The sequence below is a fragment of the Apteryx rowi genome, unplaced genomic scaffold, assembly GCF_003343035.1.
Source record: "Apteryx rowi isolate R43461 unplaced genomic scaffold, aptRow1 scaffold_9, whole genome shotgun sequence".
Taxonomy (NCBI): domain Eukaryota; kingdom Metazoa; phylum Chordata; class Aves; order Apterygiformes; family Apterygidae; genus Apteryx; species Apteryx rowi.
The window spans coordinates 4,428,762-4,449,745 of record NW_020451204.1 but is presented as its reverse complement, the minus strand read 5'-3'; positions in this window follow the sequence as shown (position 1 = coordinate 4,449,745).

Genomic DNA, 20,984 nt, shown 5'->3' with positions numbered 1-20,984 from the left:
AGGGATCCCAAAGTTCTTGTTGAAGGAGATTTACATTGTGATTGACTATGTAAATGCTAAATAGAACACACACACACAAAAAAAATCCTATTTCCCCCTATCAAACAAATAAATGAATGGGACATATTCATCTCTAGCTTTCAGTTTCCATGAATGTTTCTGTGATTCCTGAGGTGCATTAAAAAGGGAGTTAACCAAGTCTAAGGATTCTGCATCAGCTGTTACCATAATGCCAAAACAAATATTAATGCAAAGAAAGATGAGCATTGCTGCAGGGATCTGGTCAACATCTTAGGCACCTATTTCAGACACAAATTGTACTTGTTGAGTAAAATAGATATTCTTAAGTATCCAGATTTCCTGTGTAGTCAATGGAAAGAAGTAGGAGACTTTGAAAGCCTCCAGAGGCTCTCTACCTTCAGAGGCAGGCCCCTAAAGGAGTTCAGGTACCTAATGCAGGCAGGTGAGATCCTCCTCTGGAGACCTTCAGAGGTTTGCAACTCTCCCCATTGCAAATAGGAACACTTTAGTAGGTGCGTAAAGTGCTGGCATATATAAGATATTTAGCAAAGCAGACTACATCCCACAGAGAATGAGCATTTGCAGGATAGAAATGGAGAGCTACATTTTAAAATCAGAATTACACCTGTAGGAGTCTGGTTTTCTGCACTAGTGGAGCTGCTGGATGTTCTCTCAATTCATGTTGTCTTTAGAACTGGAAGAGATGTATTTTCACTGAAAACTGTCAGTTAACAGAAACTAGAAATTTCCTTGAAAATGTATGGCTCATCTGAGAAAAGGATGCAATTTAAAACAAAAGAAATATTTTCCGTCTCAACTAGCTTGGTATACAGGACATATTTACCGTGAAAGAAAATAAAGGTTCAAATCCCTACTTTGTCTATCCAGAATGGAACACCTATATTCTAGGTGTCCCACAGGGCTAAGCAGTTGTTCTGAAGCAACTGACATTTACTTCCGGTGAAAATTCCACATATCTGGAAATTGTTTCTTGTTCGCCTCAAAAGAACAGTTTCGCCCATGATTATTTATTATCCTGTTGACGCTGACTCAATCTGAAAACAAAGGAATCAAAAGAATTTGGGTCCTCTGTCTAATCTGTTTCCTCTATATTTCTATACTTTAATTATACTGACAGAGTGATACGATGCTCCCTGCATGAACACACCTTGAGTGCAAAATAAAGTGTTTTTACCATACATAAGGATGCTATAAATTTCTATGTAGTATAGAATCATTATACCAATATAAGGTACCTTTACACCATGTTCACATGGCAGCCCTTTTCTTAAAGGAGTGACACCCTGACTGATGAATCCACCTCAATGTAAATGTTAATTGTAAAACAGTTAGTTCCACTGTAAAAAGAGGAAAACCCTCCTACTCTCTGAACTAAAATATATTCCTTAATAACTATTAATTGCATTCATATGCCCTTAGCAGATCTTGGGGCTGCAGAACTAAGCTGAACTCAACTTTCAACAGGGTGGGGTCAAAATTTCTGTTCTTGGCTCTGGCTGGACTTTCATAGTGCAACGAGGCAGTGGCAGACAAAGCATTGATCTAAGTGGGAGAAGTCCACTGCTGCAAGGCTGCAGCTGTGTTAGTTACTTCTACGTTATTTTAGGAGCATACACCACATGGAAAAGATTCTCACTGCTGGAAAAAGGCTAATATCTCCCCAGTAAATCTACACCTTCACTTAGCTGCAGTGAGGAAAAGGAGAGATGTGCAGGGAGCCAAAAAGAAAGCTTCTAAAAGACATGCTATTTGTGAAGATGCTAGAACTGTTGAAGAGCAACAGCTGACTCTGGTTTTGCATCCATTCCTGTTGCCACAAAATACATAAGCAAAACTGCTTCCAGAAACAGGAAAGGTCCTGAGTCATGTCATTTTCGACCCCTAAATTCATTTACATCATTTAAAATTAAAATCTTTGTATTGCCATTACCTACAATTTCCAAGTTAGCAAAGCCTGTTAAGCTTGTCCATACTTAGCATTTACATCTGCATCTCTTTTTTTCTGGTACCTTATTCATTAGCTTATTTATCTCTCTTTTTAATTTCTATGCCCATCTGCCTAATTATCTTCTTAGAGAGATTATCAATGCTTTCCATTTTCTTTGATGTTAATTTGAAAAGAGACAATGAGTTTAGAGACAACTATCATTTCAGCCATTTTGAAAACATGCCTTGCCCTTTGACCAGCTTGGCAATCATCTGACCCTCCCTCCTGACCTTTGAATAATTACCTATCCAATTTCCTTATCACCATTCTCCCTTTGTGTTTCACTCTTTACTTTCAGTTCCTAAGAGCAATATAGCTGTGGTCACTGTCAAAGTCATGGTGACCTTGTTAGGACTCTTTCTGTAGCCCTAACAAGATAACTAGTTAATGACTTATTCCTTTATTTTAATGTCAAATAATGTTTAAAACTCCTGTTATGTCTTCTTTTTTTTTCTTTGACTGTTAATTACCTTGACCAACTGTTCCTCTTTTGTATTCACCCACCCATTATTTAAAATATAATAAAGCACATCTGAATAGTTTAATTCTCATACCCCATCCCACTATTTACAGAGTCCAGTACTACTATGTACTCTTAAAAAAAGAAAAAGAAAAGAAAGTCTCAGGAAACTTTGTGACAAATTTTTAAGAATGACCACTTGGTCTGTGAAGTTCTTTCACAAATTGCTCCCAAGTAGGTCTATAAACACCCTGTTATTATTATATGTGGAATAGATAGAAGAAGTGTCAGCTTCAGCTTGTTTTCTAGATTATACTGCCTTACATGTTTTTCCTGCCTTCCCTGCTCACCTCCTAAGTCTTTGAACAATTCTAGACCACTCTTGGGTGCTACCATAAGAGGCCCAAAATAATTTATTTTACAGATTTGTCTATTTACCATCCCTAACTTCTACAGCTTGGAAAGACTACTAAGTATGTGCCATACTTCTCGGAGGAAGCTGCCTTCTTACAGAAGTTGCCCTAGTTTAAATTTATCAAACTCTTTTTAATCATTTTCGTCTACCCTGTGCAATCTGCAGCATGAGCAGGCAAATAACTATAGAAACTTGGCTTATGCTGGCTTTAGATTTGCCTGGAGTTCGCCAAACATATATTCATGACAAGCACAAACATTTCCAATAATACCAACAGTTTCTTCATCAAAATGACAACTTTAGTCATTGTGTTGTAAATTATTTCTACCTCAGCTACTGGATATACGCCTTCTCATATATATCCTAAACTGTAACAAGGAACATTTCTCTCTGTAGGCAAAAGTTAGGGGGACATCATAGACCCCGTAGGGATGAGAGGTTCATGTGAAGTCAGGCATTAGGGCAGATGTATTATATGAGAGAAGCCTATGCTTCCTAGGTCAACAAGAAATTGTGTTTGCTTCCAGGGATTGCAACTGGCAGGCGGGATTGAGAAACTGCAGAGAAACTGTGGCACTGCATAGGAAAATTCCTATTGCTTTGGCCAGGGGATAAGATGGGGCTAAGGACGGTCAAAGCTTGTCCTGACACCCGACCTGTTGAAGGTAAGTTGGTGCAATAAGTATGCAGAACTCTACTTCCCTTGTTTATGTTCTAGTGGACAAAACTGGTCAGACCAATATCATTATGTGGAGCAATCTCATTGCTGCTAGGATTCCAAAAGGAGGTGTGAATGTTTGTTTTTGAAGGTGAGTTCCAAAAGACAGAAACAAGTAACACTTTGGCCATTTCAGCCATGTGGTAGTTCTTCAGAGCAGAGAACGGTAGGGACAACATTGTGTACAGAATCCTGTCCCTGCTGGTGTTCATGAGAATTTTGCTATTTCATATTTTTCCTCCAAATTGAGACTTTAAGCAATTTAATCATGGATATCTTTAGACCAATTTCCAAAAGAAACAAGGTTACAGGTTAACGCTGTGTGAGAATGTCCCTCTTTAACATTTCAGTTCATCTCAAAGAGTGGTAGAGATCTCAAGGATATTAAGTCTATATTCATCTCTTGTCACATCAGATCATGAGTTCAGTTGATAACACACAAGGCTTCTTCTGCCACGGAAATGGAAAATGCTCTAGAGATCTTGCCTGTCATCCAGTTGCCTCTCCAGGAGAGCATTGGTCTTCTCATTGTGCACAGGGAAGTCTCAAGTCTCTGCAACATCTCAGATGCCACTGGATGCCTCTGTGTGTGCACCTGAATCAAACCCTCCATGTCTATAGCGTAAGCAGTAGCTACTTACCTGGAATCCCATTACCACCAATGACATCTGAAGTGGGATTTAGCTGAGCAGAAGTGGGTTTCTACTTCAGCATTCAAGGCATCAAGCACTGAACACCACCACCAATCTGTAGAGCCTTGGTGGGAGAAGTAGGAGTGGCTGGCATCAGACCTCTAAAATGGGAAAGCCCAGCCAAGACTGTGTTTCTTTAAAAAACAACCAACCAACCCACCCCTCCCCCCMMAAAAAAMMCCCTGTTTTAACATACTTTCATAGCTGTAGTTTGAAAGGGAGACTATGGCTGTAACCTTTCTTAATCTTGTTCCATCGTGCAATTCAGGTGCTGGGGTCAACCCCTTTTTTGTTCTTTCTCTGAGATGTGTAGTGTACTTGACTTTGAAGGGCTTTATACGTAAATACAAAGAACAGTTTTATCCCTACAATTCATAAAAAAAAACAAGATTGACCTGATTGTGCCTGTTTCTTTAAAAGGATTTTTCTTTTTTGGATGGACCACCCTGTGATGTGGTGTGATAAGTAGGTGTAATAATTTGTTAAAGGTAAAGACCAAAGCAAAGTGGATACAGGAAAGACATAATGGGGTAAAAAATTGGGAAAGACCATCAAATCCACACAAGCCCAATGGAGCGGATTAAGGAGATCGTCATACCAACACCATCCAAGCTGTTGCAGTAGAGCATCAGCCCAGATGTCTACAGCGGCATTTATGCTGCCTCCTGCTTGACTTAATAAGCTTTACACACACATACACAACTGGCTTACATAAAGTCAGCTCGGCTGCCCCGTCCTGTATTTCCTTTCACGTCTGGTTCCAGGGTAACTTCTGAGGAACCAGCTCAGGTGTACGCAGCCACAGGATACACATGCCTCAGGAGAAGTTGAATCAAGGTTGAGAATACAGGATCCAGCATGTTTTTCAGGGAAATCAGGCAAGCTGGCATACAGAGAAAAGGCAGCCATGGAAAGGAATATGTTCCAGAGGATGTCAGGTGAGACATGTATTCTGCAGTCCTTTCATCTGAGTCCCAGACAAGCCATTACAATGAAACATTGAAGCAAAACCTTTGGATAGCTATATAAATTTTGAGGTCAGAAAGGACTGTTCTGATTATCTACACTGATATATAAATAGCAGTGCTGTGGGCCTTTATGCCTCCCCCTTAGTCTCTTTGCCATCCAAGAATATTTGCCTTGAAAGTGGCAAGTTCTCATCAACAAAATTTCTCTGCAGCAAGTGCTCTTGAATTTGCCATGAATCCCTCCAAAACTGCACATGAGCAAAGTCAACAGATGTTAAATGTTTGATCAATAGGCAAAGGCTGTAACTGAACAGTATTCATCTCTCCTTCAAAACTGACATATTCGTGGAGGGAGTCAGTGCCAAAACAAATACAAGCAAAGCAATAGCCTGGAAATGCTTTAAACATATTATTTGAATTCTCAGAAGTATCATTTTTAACTTAAAGTAAACATTGGCATGCAAACCTAGCAGTCGGCGTAATCCAGTCTTGAAGTGTAACTTTATTTGTTATGGGGATTTGCTCAAGGAAAGGGGGAGGAGGGCGAGGTGGAAAAATAAAATAAAAACACCCCTCCTCCTGAAAAACCCTCCTCTCCTCCTACTACAAAGAGGAGCTGGTTGTTTCTGCAGCGCTGCAGATGTTTTGCAAGGTCGTGGAAGTGACTGTCTCAAGCTGCTTCGGCGTTTTGTTGAGGAAGGATGGATTAAATCATCGTGCACTTGGATGGTCCCTTGGCATGTTGGTCGGGATAGTCGTTGTCGCTGCTTTAATAGGAGTCGGAGGCCAGGCCGTGCCAGGCAGATTTCCACCCTCACAACCGCAGGCGCCGGGAGCTGCGGGATTGCTCTTATGTCAGGAAGGAAGGGCCCTGCCCCTCCTTCTTCGGGAGTCTCTCGTGTCATGCTGTGGCCCGCCAGCTTTTTCTGAAATAGTGCCGGCTTCTGGCAATCTCCAAATAAAGTCTTCAATTAACGGGGAAACAAAAGTCTCCGAGGACTCTAGCCAGGATGTGCTATTAAACAGACGATGTTGTGTGCACCTTTTCCAGCTGTGAGATAAATGAGCAAAACCGTGCTGATAATATTGTAACAAGAGGTGCTTACAAAACCATCCTCTCTTGCCAGGGATCAATTTTATGCACCAGGAAAGAAACAGGAATCTTTATGATTTTTCTCATCTAAATTCTAGTTAATAACCCTAATTAACTAAGGAAGTAGCCAAGTCTTCTTAGCTTTGTATGCATCAAGTTCATCTCAGCAGAGGCATCTGGCTTTCCGGGTTCCATATTCAATGAACAGACTTCCCTTTGTCTGCATTATTTTCACTGAAAGAGTAAAACCTCCGTTTTAATAGCTTGCCCATTGGTATAGTATGATACACCATTTATAATAACTGCCTGAAAAATAAAGGTTGACATTTTCAGAACCTGGCCATTTTAGAGGAAAGTGAGTTTCATCTCCCTCAACGTTATGTATCTAATGTTGAGATGTCTAATCAAAGCTTGTTATGTAGATTTCCTCTCTGATTACTGGACAAAAGCAGAAAAACAATCTACAAAGAGACTCATTCCCTACTGAGTTGGGTATGTAAAATGGGTGACACAAAACACCTGGTAGAAGTATCCAGCTCCCCTCAGTGGATAAAAGAGAAGTCTTTGCAGACCAACTTAGCTAATATCTTGACTTTTCGATGACTACAGGTGAGGTGATGAATCTGACCTGTACTGTCTTTTGGAATTAGTCAATGGCCTAAAACTTAACTGGATGTTCTAAGAGTTTCAGACATGCAGTAATTTGAAACAGTGTTCACTTAATGCAATAAGAAAGGTGAGTGAAGAGGGCAGAGATATTAGAGTGGCTGAGAGAAACTGCGATCACCATCCTTAGTGTGAGCTGATCAACTGCTGATGGAAAGGATTCACTAAATTCTCAGGGTATCTTTTCTCTGAAATGATATCTTTAGGGTGTTCCCACATCACACCCTCAACCTGGTGGGAGAATTTTTAGAGGTCCTGCAAAACCACTCACTAATCAGAACCATGAGGGCATTTTATGCAGAAGGTCACATTGGAATAAGTAGCATTATTAGCATTTGCCAGTGGGAGAGCAATCAGAACTGACTACATATTCGACAGATTGCATGGACAGCCTACTATAGATTTCTGCATTCTATAACTTCACATAGACAACTGTGGGGAATTTGTCTCCACTTAACATTAAATAATTAAATATTCATTGGAACAAAGAGACAACCTGGTTAAGTAGTTATTGCTTTTGTATGAATGAATGGAAGACCACATTTTAAGTCTCTTCCTTAATGACTGTTTAATTATTTATAGAAAGTGGAAGCACTTCAATAGGAAATTCTGAGAGACACCTACTCCATGCTGTTATTGTCACCTGAATGCAACTAATGTCCCCGTGTTTGGGGCTCTTTTCTGAACGGTGAAAGTATTAGATTGAGTTCTTGGCATAACGGGACAGGAAATGAAAGGTGGATTTTTCCCAGTCTTGGTGAGTCTCAAAAAACATTAACTATGTTAAGATGGCTGTCTGTAATTTTTCCCCCCAAATTCAAAATCTCTTCAGTTTGTCCCAGTGTAAAGTAGAGAGAAAAAAAAAAGCCAGAAAATAATGTTATAGTTAATATTTTCACCCCTTGGAAGCTCCTGGTTTCAGGTGAAGAGCCAGCTGAGAAGGGTTAGACCTGAGATTCCCAGCTTTGCTTTTGAATATGTACATATTTTACTAGTGCAAATGCGGCTGAATAATCAGTCATACACTTCTCCTATGATTAGAAAGAAAATAGAGGCATTTTTATTTAAAGAAAAAAATAGAAATAAGATTTAATATTACAATCTTTCTCCCCTTCCCCACTCTCATTCAAAAAAACAAAAAACAAAAAAGAATAGAAGAATAGAAGAGTAGAAAACAAAATATAAGCATAACTGAAAGCCAGCTCACCTCAGGAAAATAATTTGGCATCAACCTTTATCGACAGCTGCATTTCACTTCAGCACCTGTGTGTATCATTTCAAGTGATGAATGATTGGGGAGGCTGTTTTGTATTAATGAAACAGGTTGTGGCAAAGCATGTATTTATATTTACAGGACGAGTCTGAGTTGAACCTGTCTCATGACACTCTGAGCATGGTGGCAAAGCTGGGATGTATTGGCTGCGTCTATATTATTAAACTCAGGAGTGCCTCCAAATTCTGAAGTCTGAGCAGATACGTTGGCCGTATCCCAATTTTGTGTTAAGGTGAGACCTTCTCCACCTCGGCCTGGCCTCCTGGTTTTCATGCAAAGGTAAAACAATTTCAGTAGACAGGAACAGTGTTGCTCACCAGCCGGTCTGTGATCAGGATGATCATGCAGCTAAAATCCCATGCCATTTCATATTGCACCCAAATAGGTAAGATTCAGCTGTAGGAACTTATAAGAAATTAGCTCCTTTTGTGCAAGAGGAGGCAGAAAGATAACACATATAACTGAACTTAACGCAGAAGGATTTGAAATTTTGTGGCATGTGTAACAGCAGGCTAACCTAAATACCCAGACAGCCTCAAAGAAAGGTACTGAACATAATTGCTTTACTAAAATAACAAATGCGGTGTCCTATGTGAAGCATGGGAAGAAAAAAAAACACATTATGGCAAACAGTAACTCCACTGTAATAAACTTCTGCAGAAATGAAAACTGTTCACAGAGTCTGATCCAAATTTAGAAACCATTTCAGACAGAATACAGGTGGGGAATAGAAAGGGAAAACTAAAGAGAAAAAGAAGTAATAAAAGTAAAGCATCTTACTATTGCATTTCAAAATGCTATTCTCACAAAGAAATTGCCTTGCAATTGAGAAGAAACTTAAAGTGAGGCTAAATAACAAACAAGTCATACTTTTCATAAGCCATTGGACAAAACATTTGTCCACTAACACTAGAGAGTTGTTTCAAAAGAAATTGTTTTAGATTAATCCGCTAAAAATGTTTTTTGGGAGATTCTCGGCTGATGGAAATTACAATAATCCAGTTGGTGGATCAGCGTGAGTTTATACATCCTAAAAGTCTGCCCCATCATTTCTAACAAGTCAGCCAGTGACAGCACATGGAACAGGCTGCAACAGCTTGGAGTAATGTTTACTTCGGTGTGATAAAGTACACAGAGCTAAAGTACACTACCTAAAATACACTGATTCCAGGATACAGGGACACATTTGCTTTTTATCAGTTTTTTTACCCAAACTGTTTGCATAGGCATCAATATTTAGATAATGTAACCTTTACGGAGCTGCAGTAAGGCTATGATCATCGATTAAGAAATACTGACTTTGATTTTTCTGTCTGTTCTTGAATTTTAAGGTTATAATAGTATACATTTGCTCATTTGGTGATTTTTAAGGTTTCCTGATGATAACAGACTGATAATATCAATGTTATCCCCAATATTTTGGGTTTTTTTTTTAAGAGCCCCCATATTCTTCTCAAGTCTTGACTATTATTAAAGATGTTCAGATATTAGTTATCAAGTCTTAATTAAGAAATTCTTAAAATCTAATGTCAAGAGGGCAATGAAGTCTTTCACATGTGCTAAGCTGGCTGCAACCCACCTGATTTCCACTTGTGCTCCTGTTCACTCAGCTGAGCACGTCCAAGTGTAGGACTTGCCTCGTCTACAGTAGAGTTTTGGAATGTGCTGCTTAGAAATTGGGAGCTAAGAAATTCTAGCAAAACATCTTTAACCTCAGCAAAAACAGATTTCCTGTCCCTTTTGTCATGCTACAAAGGACTTTTGAGTGCTCCGTGAAAAGAAGGATCTCAGCTTCCGGAAGAGAGGATGCCTATGGTCTACCAGTGAAGCTGAAGGGTTGTCCCCTGTCCTCCGGGATACAGTGCAATGCTACCTGGGGTAGTTTTATGTAAACTGCCTGATGTATCAGAATCTGTATCGCCACAAAGAAGAAGCATCAATTAATCCGATCTAGTAGTGTTAATTTTGCAGTTAATATTTTAGGCATATAATACATCTGTTTCTATCATTATAATGTTTGTTCATCTTTCTCTCTGTATATCCTTCAAACATGCATCTACACACAAACATACCTGGATATTTTAAGCTGAAATGATGAAGAATAATGAAGTGTTTGAAATTCTGGAAAATGTCTTTTTCTGAATTGAAAAGAACGATATCTCTTTTCCTGAATGTGTCCCCCAAGAACCCAAAAAGAAACAAACCAGAAAAGACAAAAACATCTCTAGCTAAATATATTTTAAACTGATCAAGATTTTAATTTTACATTTTATATTATAGTGTATATTTACTGTACACATAACATATTCAAAATAAAAAGCCATTTCAAAACAAACAAAAAACCCGAATGTTTTATTCAGGAATGACAAATTTCACCCCTTTATATAGTCAGAAATGTATTTATTTATTTCAAAATGAAATTCTAGTGAACTGGACTCTAGTCTATGAATCAATTTTCATTTCAAAGGACTGCTTAAGATGGAGCTCCTTTGTGAAAAATATCAAATGCAGCTGTATCCACTGACCTAAAATTTATCTTCCTGAATAATATAGTTTAATCATATTTTCTGTCATTGTACTTTAAGGTTATATTGGAAAATTAAAATAGAATGTATTCTCACTAATTATAGCAACTATACTATTATTTTTACAAATGGTCTTTCATTTTGTCCATTTCTAAGGATAGTTTAATGTGTTACCCAAATAGTTTCTTAAGAGAATGAGACGCATTTGCCTAATTGCTACAGGTGTGATATTCCCAAATGAAATGATTGCTTTAAAATGAATCTGATGCATGCCATTGGTGTCAAGGGGATTATCTATTTGCCTAGATCTAATTATGCTGAAGGGAATCTCAAATGCAATTAGCTGCTTCTCCTTCTTTCATATGGCAAGAGAAAATTAGCTGCTTAATTAATAATGAAAGCTTGATTTTACCAATGGAAATTAAAAGTGTGCATTGATACTTTAAATAAAGAGGATATTTGAAGTTAGGCTGAAGTTTGCTTGTTTATAAAATGCTGCACTTGCTTTTTATTAAAGGCTGCATACAGTATTTGAACGGGGGATCATCTTGCCTAACCATTAACTGTCTAGTCCAAGTCACTCATCAGATGTAGTCTTCTGGAGCCAAGAGAGACATGCAGGGATATGCTATTTTGGTGGCTCCCAGGCTATGTTTACGTGACATACATGGAAAGATACTTGAGCTAACTATGAATTAAAAAGGTTTGGAAACAATATCGACATATTACTTTCAGGGGTCTGAAATTTATTTACAGCTTGTTAGGGTAGCTCTGCGTAGTCACACCTGAAGGACCTATGTGTTCCCCAAACACCGCAGTGTCTGACCACCTTCTGGTCCCCAAGCAGCCCCTTGGTGAGGTGCAGAATTGCTGTGATTTCCACTTTACTGCAGGTAAGCTGGGAAGCAGAGACCTGCATGATTTGTTCAAGCTGCATGAAGAACACCTTATGCCGTACTGTCTAGGACCTAAGCCTTGAAATACATAGCAGAATTTTCTTCTGGATAAGAGGCTTACGTCCTTATCTACATAAATGACCTATGTAGCAAAACCTCATAACTCTCACTGACATCATGGGAGAATGGTACAGAGGGAACCACCCAGCTCTACTTCTTCAGTGATTTTTGAAGGAGGGCTGATGGACATGTAGTGTCTGAAATGCAGTATTTGCTACATGTGGGAGGGAGGGCTTGGGAAGATCATCCTGGCTGCTAACTACATGGCCACTCACAACCCTTCCTCACCCTGAACGAACAGGGACGATGGTAATCGTGTCAATGCAACTCTGACCAAAGAACAACCTACTTCTGGCAGCAGCTTCTTCTACAGGATCTTCCTCCTCTGGGTTCTTCCTTTGTTGTGTTGATTGTCCACTGAGGCCCACGTCTTCCCGCAATTGAAGAGCCATACTATTTAACACACCTTCTCCATGTTGTTCTCTTCAAAATACACCCATGGCTATCATGCATTTTTAACCCTCTTTATACTACCTTACAAATTTGACTTTTGTGTCTTTTTTTTTTTTTTTGAGTTATGATGCCAAAAAAGCAGTCCTCATGACACCTTTTAAACAAAAGTCTTTACATATATCTCCTGAAACGCAGCCTGAATTCAGGCTGCACATTATTCCTAGTTTTTCTCCCCTGGAGTGTTCAAGTTCAAGTGGTATGGAACTGGTGAAGATCCAACAGGGGAGGCATATTTTGAATCTCATACTAAGCTTCATAATGTTGAAATTTTACCAGCCTCTCCAAAGAGCTTTTAACATGTCCAGGATTTACCAAATTCATCCAGATTTAGCATATTTTTCTCTGATTTAAATTATGTCTCTCTGACTGCTATCAGGAATGAATTATTTAAAACAAACACCTACCACTATGAAACACAATTACTGGATCTTTCAATGTAACCAATTTTGTGTAAAACCAATAGAAGAACCACATGCAAAAGCCATCTTTCTACATATTTCTGGTATATATTATGAACATATTTCTGTGTTACAATTTTTTCTCTCCTGCTTTCTCTGCTTCATCCTTACTCCAATCCCTTTTGTATAAATTTTCAAATTGTTTCACTCTGTGTTCCCTTAGGAATCTTTCTCTGTTTCATCTTATTTATTTCTTTCTTAATAGTCTAATTATGTTCAAGTTCAAGGTATATCCAGTCCTTTAATGGCTCATCATATCTGCAAGACAAAAGATTGTTTCCTGTTATTAAAATGCCTTTATTTTACTGTTTATTTTGAGGACACTTACTATGCTGCATAAAATATTCATCTGTTAATATTTTACTTTATAACCACATCTTCTACCAAGGCTGTTTTCTTATCTGAGAAGCTAGGTAAACTGCAAATGTATACAAGTCAGGATGGATAAACCATTCAACATTCTTTGGGACGCTGCAGTTGGTTAAAGAAAACTTTTTAAAAATCCTCCATACCCTGAAGGTAGAATTTGTCAAGATGCTCACGTAATTGAAATTTTCTATGGCTGTTAAGAACCAGGAGAATAGTAGTTCTTCCCTTCAAATGAAATCTCGCTGCCAGATTTGTATGACATTTCATGATCCAAGCTTAATTTGTTATACATTGTTCCCAGAAGGTGAGATGAGATTACATGGAGCCATACATTAGTTAGAAGATTTATTTTACACTTACCCACTCAAAGTTCTTTTCTAGTTATTCAAACAGAATAGAACGATCTTGATTATTTAATCTCTCTACATCAGCGTTTTTTCCATGGAGCACTTCATAGAAATGTTTTAAAATTTCACCACAATTAAAAAAGCAATTAAAACGGATTATCAAAATCAAAGTTGATCTTTAATTACTGCCTATATCTAGATCTTTATTCCGTGATATACCAGATAAAATACTCTTAAAAAATGCTTTGTTAATAGCTTTTTATTACGGAGAACATAAGAAATTTCAGTCTTTTGAGGCACATCCCATTTTAGATCACTTCATTTTCAGGTTGTCATCTAAAAATTTATTTCCATCAATCTTGTCTTGTTACAGCTGAGTAAGCCATTCCTTTATCTGCTGGCCATGGTAAGAATAGGACACCTTGCAATGACTTGAGTAGCATAGTCGTAATTTCTCCTATGAAAAATTACTGTCTATCTCCATCTTAGTGAGCAAGTCTCTTCTAGTATCTGTTCAGTCCAGTCTGTGTATTTGAATGCCTGCAATCAATTTGGGGTCATTTGGACTCCTATAAGTATAGCAGGGCCATGACTGCTTTTTTCCCTCATACCAGTGTTGACATAATGGTGCACTAAAGGTCCTTACAGTTTTACAGATCTTGCTGTACAAATATTGCTTAAAAATTAATTGTTGCTGAGGAGATACAATAGCAGAAGCTTCTCCAAGGATCATTTCAGCCTGATTAGCTGCAGTACTTGGGTGAACTGAAGAGAAGAAAAACAGTTTGCCTTCATGTCTATTCTGTTTTTGAACATATTCACACTTACGGTTGTAACAACAGTGCAGAATTGTTCGTCTTTTCATTGCTGGTCTCTCGCTGTCAGGAATGGAGGTGCAGGATTCATAGGAGATGTGCCTTTTACTCCATATTGTCTGATCCATAGGAGGCTTTCTTATCCATGTGTCATTAAAACAATGTTAGAGGGCACAGTGGTAGAGATATCTAGTACCTACATCACAGGTTCTGCCTTTGGGCATGCTGGTGGAATTCTGTTATCCCAGAAAATTCATACATATGCCCATTTTACAGACAAAGCACAAATGTCTTCCTGGCTATGGAGGATTTCAATGTATTATCCTTTGATATATTTGGGCATAGGCTATCCTAAGCAAACCTTCAAAAAGACTTAAAAGAAATTCAAGTCAACAGTAGGAAAAAAGGCCCTATTCTTCCTTTCTAAAACTCTGCTACAGCCTGACCTTGCAAGTCTTCACAGAACTGAATATTTTGGTGATGTAAACTATTCACATGGACAAAAGCATTTTATCCTATCTATCTTCTATTGTTTATACTTTGTTCATGGGCAGCAGCAGCAGTGAAGCGTCTTTCATGTAAAATGAAAGACCACCTTGATTTTGCAGTTTTTAAGCATTCTTGCTGAGCTCAAAGGAGATAGTCAAGCACACAAAAAAAATGAAGAAAATATTTAACTTATTAGGTTTTTCTTCGTGGAGACCTCGGACTTTCTGAAATAGAAGAGTAAATTGACAGCAAAGGAGGATTTTCCATCAGATTAGCCAGACCTCCCCAGTTAAGCAGAATTCAGATGAAAATAATCCAGCTCTTGCTGTTTTGACAGCTGTCCAATAACTGGCATCATTGTGTGGCTTATGACATCTAAGAAAGGGTTAATCAGATGTCAGTTGTGATTCATGTCATGCCTCTGGGTACGCTCAGCTAATTTGTTTGTTCTAATGTTCTTAATGCTGTTACTCTTGCTCCTCTGCCTTCTTTCTTTTATTTCTTTTATCTGGGGCACTTTTCACTTTAAAACATAAACATGGCCATGGAAAGAAAAATGGCATAGAAAAGAGGAAGAAAAAAAACTGATTAATTTATTATTTATACTTCATTAGAGGCTAGGGGTCCCAAGCAGTACACAGCATATGCTCCTGGGTATAGAGAAGAGAGAATCCTTGTCTTGGAGAATAATCTGAACTTGGGCTATAAGGTCACCAAGTCTCTTAACCTGCCCAAGAAAGATCACTTATACCTCATTTTTCATTGATATTTATCTAGATCTTTTTTGCAGCCACCAGTGGCCATCCTCTGGTATTTAATTATCTTTACATACAGGAAGTTCCTCCTTTCCAATATTTTGCCTTAGCCTTCTCTGCTAAAATTTAAGCCCATTACCTCTGATCACAGTGGACATGAAAAACTGGATATTCTCTTCCTTTTCACACCTTGCTTGTTTGCTTATTTGTTTTTGAAGATCAGGATCATATTTTTAGGGAATACTCCAAAAAATGAAATTTTAGGGTCAACTATAAAAACCTACATTTTAAAGTAAACTCTAAAAGGAGTTTTCTTTCAATTTTTTTCTGAAAAGTTACATTTCTCTTATTCTTTCTTTTTAAACAGGTGATACTGCTGTCCTTGTGCATCTGTCTGGAGCCCGTCCCCAATTCTGGAGTTTGCTCCAACCAATTCCATAAGTAGCCTAAGAATTTGAGTTTCATTGGGTCCAACAATTTGAAAAGATCCAAGCACAGCCTAAACTGTTTTTCCTTACTTGTTCTGTTGTTTTACACTCTTTGTTGCTGTTATTAATTACATTAGCTGCTTCATTACCATTGGTTGTTTTAGTTAAAATGAAGCCAGAAGACATTAAAAACACTCTCATGTTCTCAGCATCATCTGTCTATAATTTTCATTGCCTGCCGAGTAGCAGACCACCTCTTTCTTTAGTATTGCTCTTTCTGTTAATGTGTTTGAAGAGTTATGTCTTCTACTCATACTTTACATCCCTGCTAGTCATACCTCAGTCTGTTCCTTGTCCTTTCTAATTTTACCCTTGTGTAGTGTGCTCTTTCATTCCTGAGGATTAGGGTAGGATTCTCTTTTAATATGATTTCCTTGAGGAATTACCAATGTTCCTTCCGACTGCTCGTTTTCCATGAGATCTTATCTCCCAGTTTTCTCAGTTTATTGAAGATACTTGTCTCTTTCTTTTTTTTTTTATTTTTTTCTTCACTCATCTCCATTCTTCCTTTTTTAAGCACTGTGAACTTTGCAATTCCATGCACACTCTCATTCAACCTGTCATTAGGAGATCTACTCTCAAACAATTCCTTCTTCACCAATACTGACCTGTGAATATCGTCCTCCTCTAGCTGATTTCTCAAAAATTCCTTGTCAAAAATTCTCACCAACCCAGCTCGTGAGATATCTAGCCAATCCACCTCCTATTCTATTTCTTACTGTAGAGATTTTTATCTAGAACTGAAAAAACAGATAAAGAGCAAGAGAAGAAACAGATTCAGAGAAGTGAAGCCACCTTTTTCAGTAACATAGAGAAGGCTAAGTGTTTAAAAAGAAGATCAGATTTCATGTTGATGAGCAACCCAGTCTAGGGTCTCATCTTTAAATCTTACTGTCTTTTAATGGTCATTAATTGTATTATCACTTAAAATCAGCTAGTATCCTCTTTCCTTTCTCACTGAATAACCATACATTTTTAAACAAATAGAAAAATAAATTTTGAAATATGATTTTTGAATCCACAAACTTCATGCTATATGGGGGAAACTTTCATGATGTACATGTATTTTCAGTTACTATTACATAAGAAGTAAAAGACAGGCTGGTGAATGCTAGTGAACTTGGGACCTTTGAGTCAATCTACATCTAATGTTAATATCTAAATTGATTTGGGACAGCTAAGTTGGAATTCAGCTCCAAATTCAAATACCCATTTTTAGAGCTGGCATTCATTTGTTGTAACTCAAGCACATAAAACACACCTGGACTCAATGCAGTTCGTGCACACTGGTGTCTGGTACCATCTGAGATGTCTTAGGTTAACTCAGCAGGTCCATGGTCATTGCTCTAGAAAGACACAGGTCTACCATGGGTCCTGTGTTATATCTGCCAGATCCTCTAGGGCATCTGAAATGGCACCAGGCAATATTGTAGACATAACTGAATCAAACTTTTTTTGTCTGAGCTTTTAACTAGGATTCTGCTATAGTGAGCTGGCGTACTAACAAGTTTTTTCTCCTCCAGAAAATATTTACTAAATATATTCCCACAAAGGTTTATATTTACAGATCTTACAGTAGCTCAATAATCTGAATCTTCTTTCTCTATGACAAGTTGGAATGAAATTGGTTGGTGGCTTCAAAGTCTATTAGAGAGGACTGACAGATACGTGCATACCCTATTGGAGTTCTTTCTCTGATCAAATAAGGCTTAAAGAAAAATATACTTTTTTTTAATCATGATATCTTCAATAATGGTTTTTGTACATAAGATCTTATAAATGTGAGGTTTATAAGGACTATATCTGGACTTTTTTGTCAAAATTTTTTGAACATATGGTTGTGCCTAGCTTCACGAGAACCTGCACAACCACCTCGCTGAAATCACATCGGGCCTCTCCATTTCACAGCAATGGTGGCCACACAGATCATGCAGACACACTCAGCAGTCACACAAACATGAAAAGCACCAGCAGTTTCATCCTGTTCCCCACTCTGGCTGATCAGGATGAAGGTCTGTTAGTGGAACACACACACACACACGTATATATAATACACATATTATAACACGATATACTGTTGGGCTCCCCCACCTGCCATGTGCCTCTGCGCTCCCTCGTGTGCGTGCAGACAAGCTTTTTATCACAAAACTTAACAGATCTGACAGCCCCTCTGGTTTCCCAGGTAAATCTGTGCCAGGCACATTGGGGAAGATTTTAAAAGGTGCATTTTGAAATACATTCTCTTGTCAAAGTTACTAAATATTCAACTAAGAAAATGTGAGAGATCCCTCAATTGCTCCTGATGAGAGTCTGTGAAATACAGCCAATTATTCAAACCACCGGAATGTTAAACAGAGGGATTTTTATTCTGGCTTAGGGGGTAAAACTTCATGCAACCTGAACTATAATGGGATAAAGTGGCTCCTGGTTTGGGAGGAGTTATGGCTGGCATTTAGAAAGAGTTAAATACTTGCTTATTTATTAAAAAATACAGCACCCCCCCCCCCCCACAAAATCACAACACTTATTCTTTAAATTTAAAATAAACTTTTGGAGTTTGTAAATTTTAAAACAAGTCCTCTAAATGGTCATTAGGATCATTTTTGTTCCAAATGATCTCATACATAGGCTATAGCTGAAGTTTATTTTTATTATTCTAGGATAAGTTGTTATTTTTGCACGTTATTCTTCCAACTCAAAAGTTTGCCTTCCAGCAGAGATGATTGAAGAAAAATTTTTTTTTCATTCCAAACGATAGGATTTTTGCAATGGCTTGGACTCCCCATAGCACTCAGTGAAATTAATGTTTCAAGAAAGGATGCTGTTGTCTTCTCACAGTGCACCTTCCAATTGTCTGACAGGGCACAGGACTCTTTGGCCTCCATGTCGTCTGCGTGAACCTTGGCTTCACTCTTACTAGGAATAAAAGCAAGACAGTCACTTCCAAAGAGGCCGGCCTACAGGCATGAGCACATGTCTAATGTGTAATAAGACCACGTGGCTGAGTTAATGGAGCCTGACTCTTGAATTAATGGCCCCATAATTGTGCTTTTGCATAAAACAACAAATTTGGATTTCTGGTTTTGTAATACTTTGTTTTCTGAATGCATGCCTACAAGATACTCTATCCTAGTATTAAGCTATTTAAAAAACATGTTTTCACTTTAGCATGCTGGTTTACATATAACACTAATATAAGTGTAGTAGATACGCTATATAGAAATTTGTGCATACTAATACATATATATTTACACACTTAATAATACATAAATATATAAAATACTCTAATAGCACATACGTATTACACCCAGTCATTTATTTTATTCTGAATAGCAAAATAACTGTTTTGTTTATAACTGAAAAAAAAATAAGAAACAAGAATATAGATATAGAAAGCACTAGAGTGAAATTACTGTTCTGTTTAATTAAAGATTACTATGGTCTGCAAACCTCAGATCATTAGCAGGTTCTGATTTCTTATAATAGAACCCAGGATTACACACTTCTTACTTGGAAAATACCAAGAGTTAAGCTCATCTCATCAAATTTCATCAGTCTAAAGCCTGTGCATCTAGTCTAATCTGTTAATCTAGGGCTTGATTCAGATGCCTCAGAGTCAGTGTCTAGTGCCATCCAAGGTGCCCTGCCTGACCACCTGGACTCTGATCATCTCTCCAAAGGGGCATCTCTCGTAGATCCTGTGTAGGGTCTGCCAGCTCCACATGAATATCTCACATTCATGGAGATGCTTCAAATGGCACTAGGCACCTAGTTTAGGCAACCCTAATGCAGCCTTTGCTTCTGAAATGCTCTAGCAACTGTTGGTACAAGGATATATCAAGGATGTATAGGCATGAGTCATTTTATCTAATTCAGATATTTTAATCTGCATGACAGAGCCCCTAAAATTTCAATGTCTATATGCGGGAATCTGAATGTGAGATGGGTGCCTGAGGTCAAGGAAAAGTTAGATAAATTCCAGTGGCCAAACCTCTAGGGAAAAGAGTAGAACCAAGCCCAGGGTATAATGATAAGGATAATTATGTAATGAAACTTTTCTGGAGTTCTTCAGAGTAGGAGAGACAATGGAGCAATTATTCTCAAACCCCTCTATTTGGCGACATTAGCAAAAGCCCTGAATCATTACGTTATACTGCATCCTAATATATACAAGATCAAAAGCTCAACTTTTGCCCTGCAGCCCTCGGAGTTTGTGGGACCCTGAACCCAACTTGTTTGGACTAGTGCAAATTGATATATCCAAATCAATAAATCCCTTGCTGGCCTCTTTAACTCCGTCTGAACTTGTTCAGATCCCAGCCACACTGATCCCCTACCAAGACAGTGCAAGCCTAAGGTAAGCAACAAATCTCAGGACCAGATGAGGCTTTTGTGAAGCAAGAGCTGAGCAAGGACCTTGTCAGCCAGCTTTAATAAAGTCATTCTCCTCTCCAGCAAAAGCGTTAGGCCATCAGGCAGTGTTTTCAGACTTGCTCTCACACAGGAATCTCACGCTGCAGGAAGACATGAAATCCTAATGTTCTCAAAACCTTTCCTTTTTAGTATCTGGATTCTTTCATAATTATTTTCAGATTAATTTCCAGCTAATACATAAGGATGAAATTTGGTGCATGACCTATAACCCTAAGCATGTTGTAATTCTGTTACCAATCTCCTGATTTCATGGGGGGCTTAACAAGCACCATATGTGAAGCACTGTGTTCTTCTGCGTTAATACAGCCTAACAGTTCAGGGAATCTCCCTGCTACTATCCCACTTCGCAACAATGGCCATACTGAGGTCTGCTGAAATGTCTTTTACACATCTGTTGTCTCAAGACTTCAAAGGACCCTAACACACCGCTCACCCATGCATAAGCTAGTGCAAAGCGTGCTCAAGCGAAGCGTATTGAGCAAAGTGGTGGAAGGAGCAGGACTGGGCTTTCTGTTCATGAC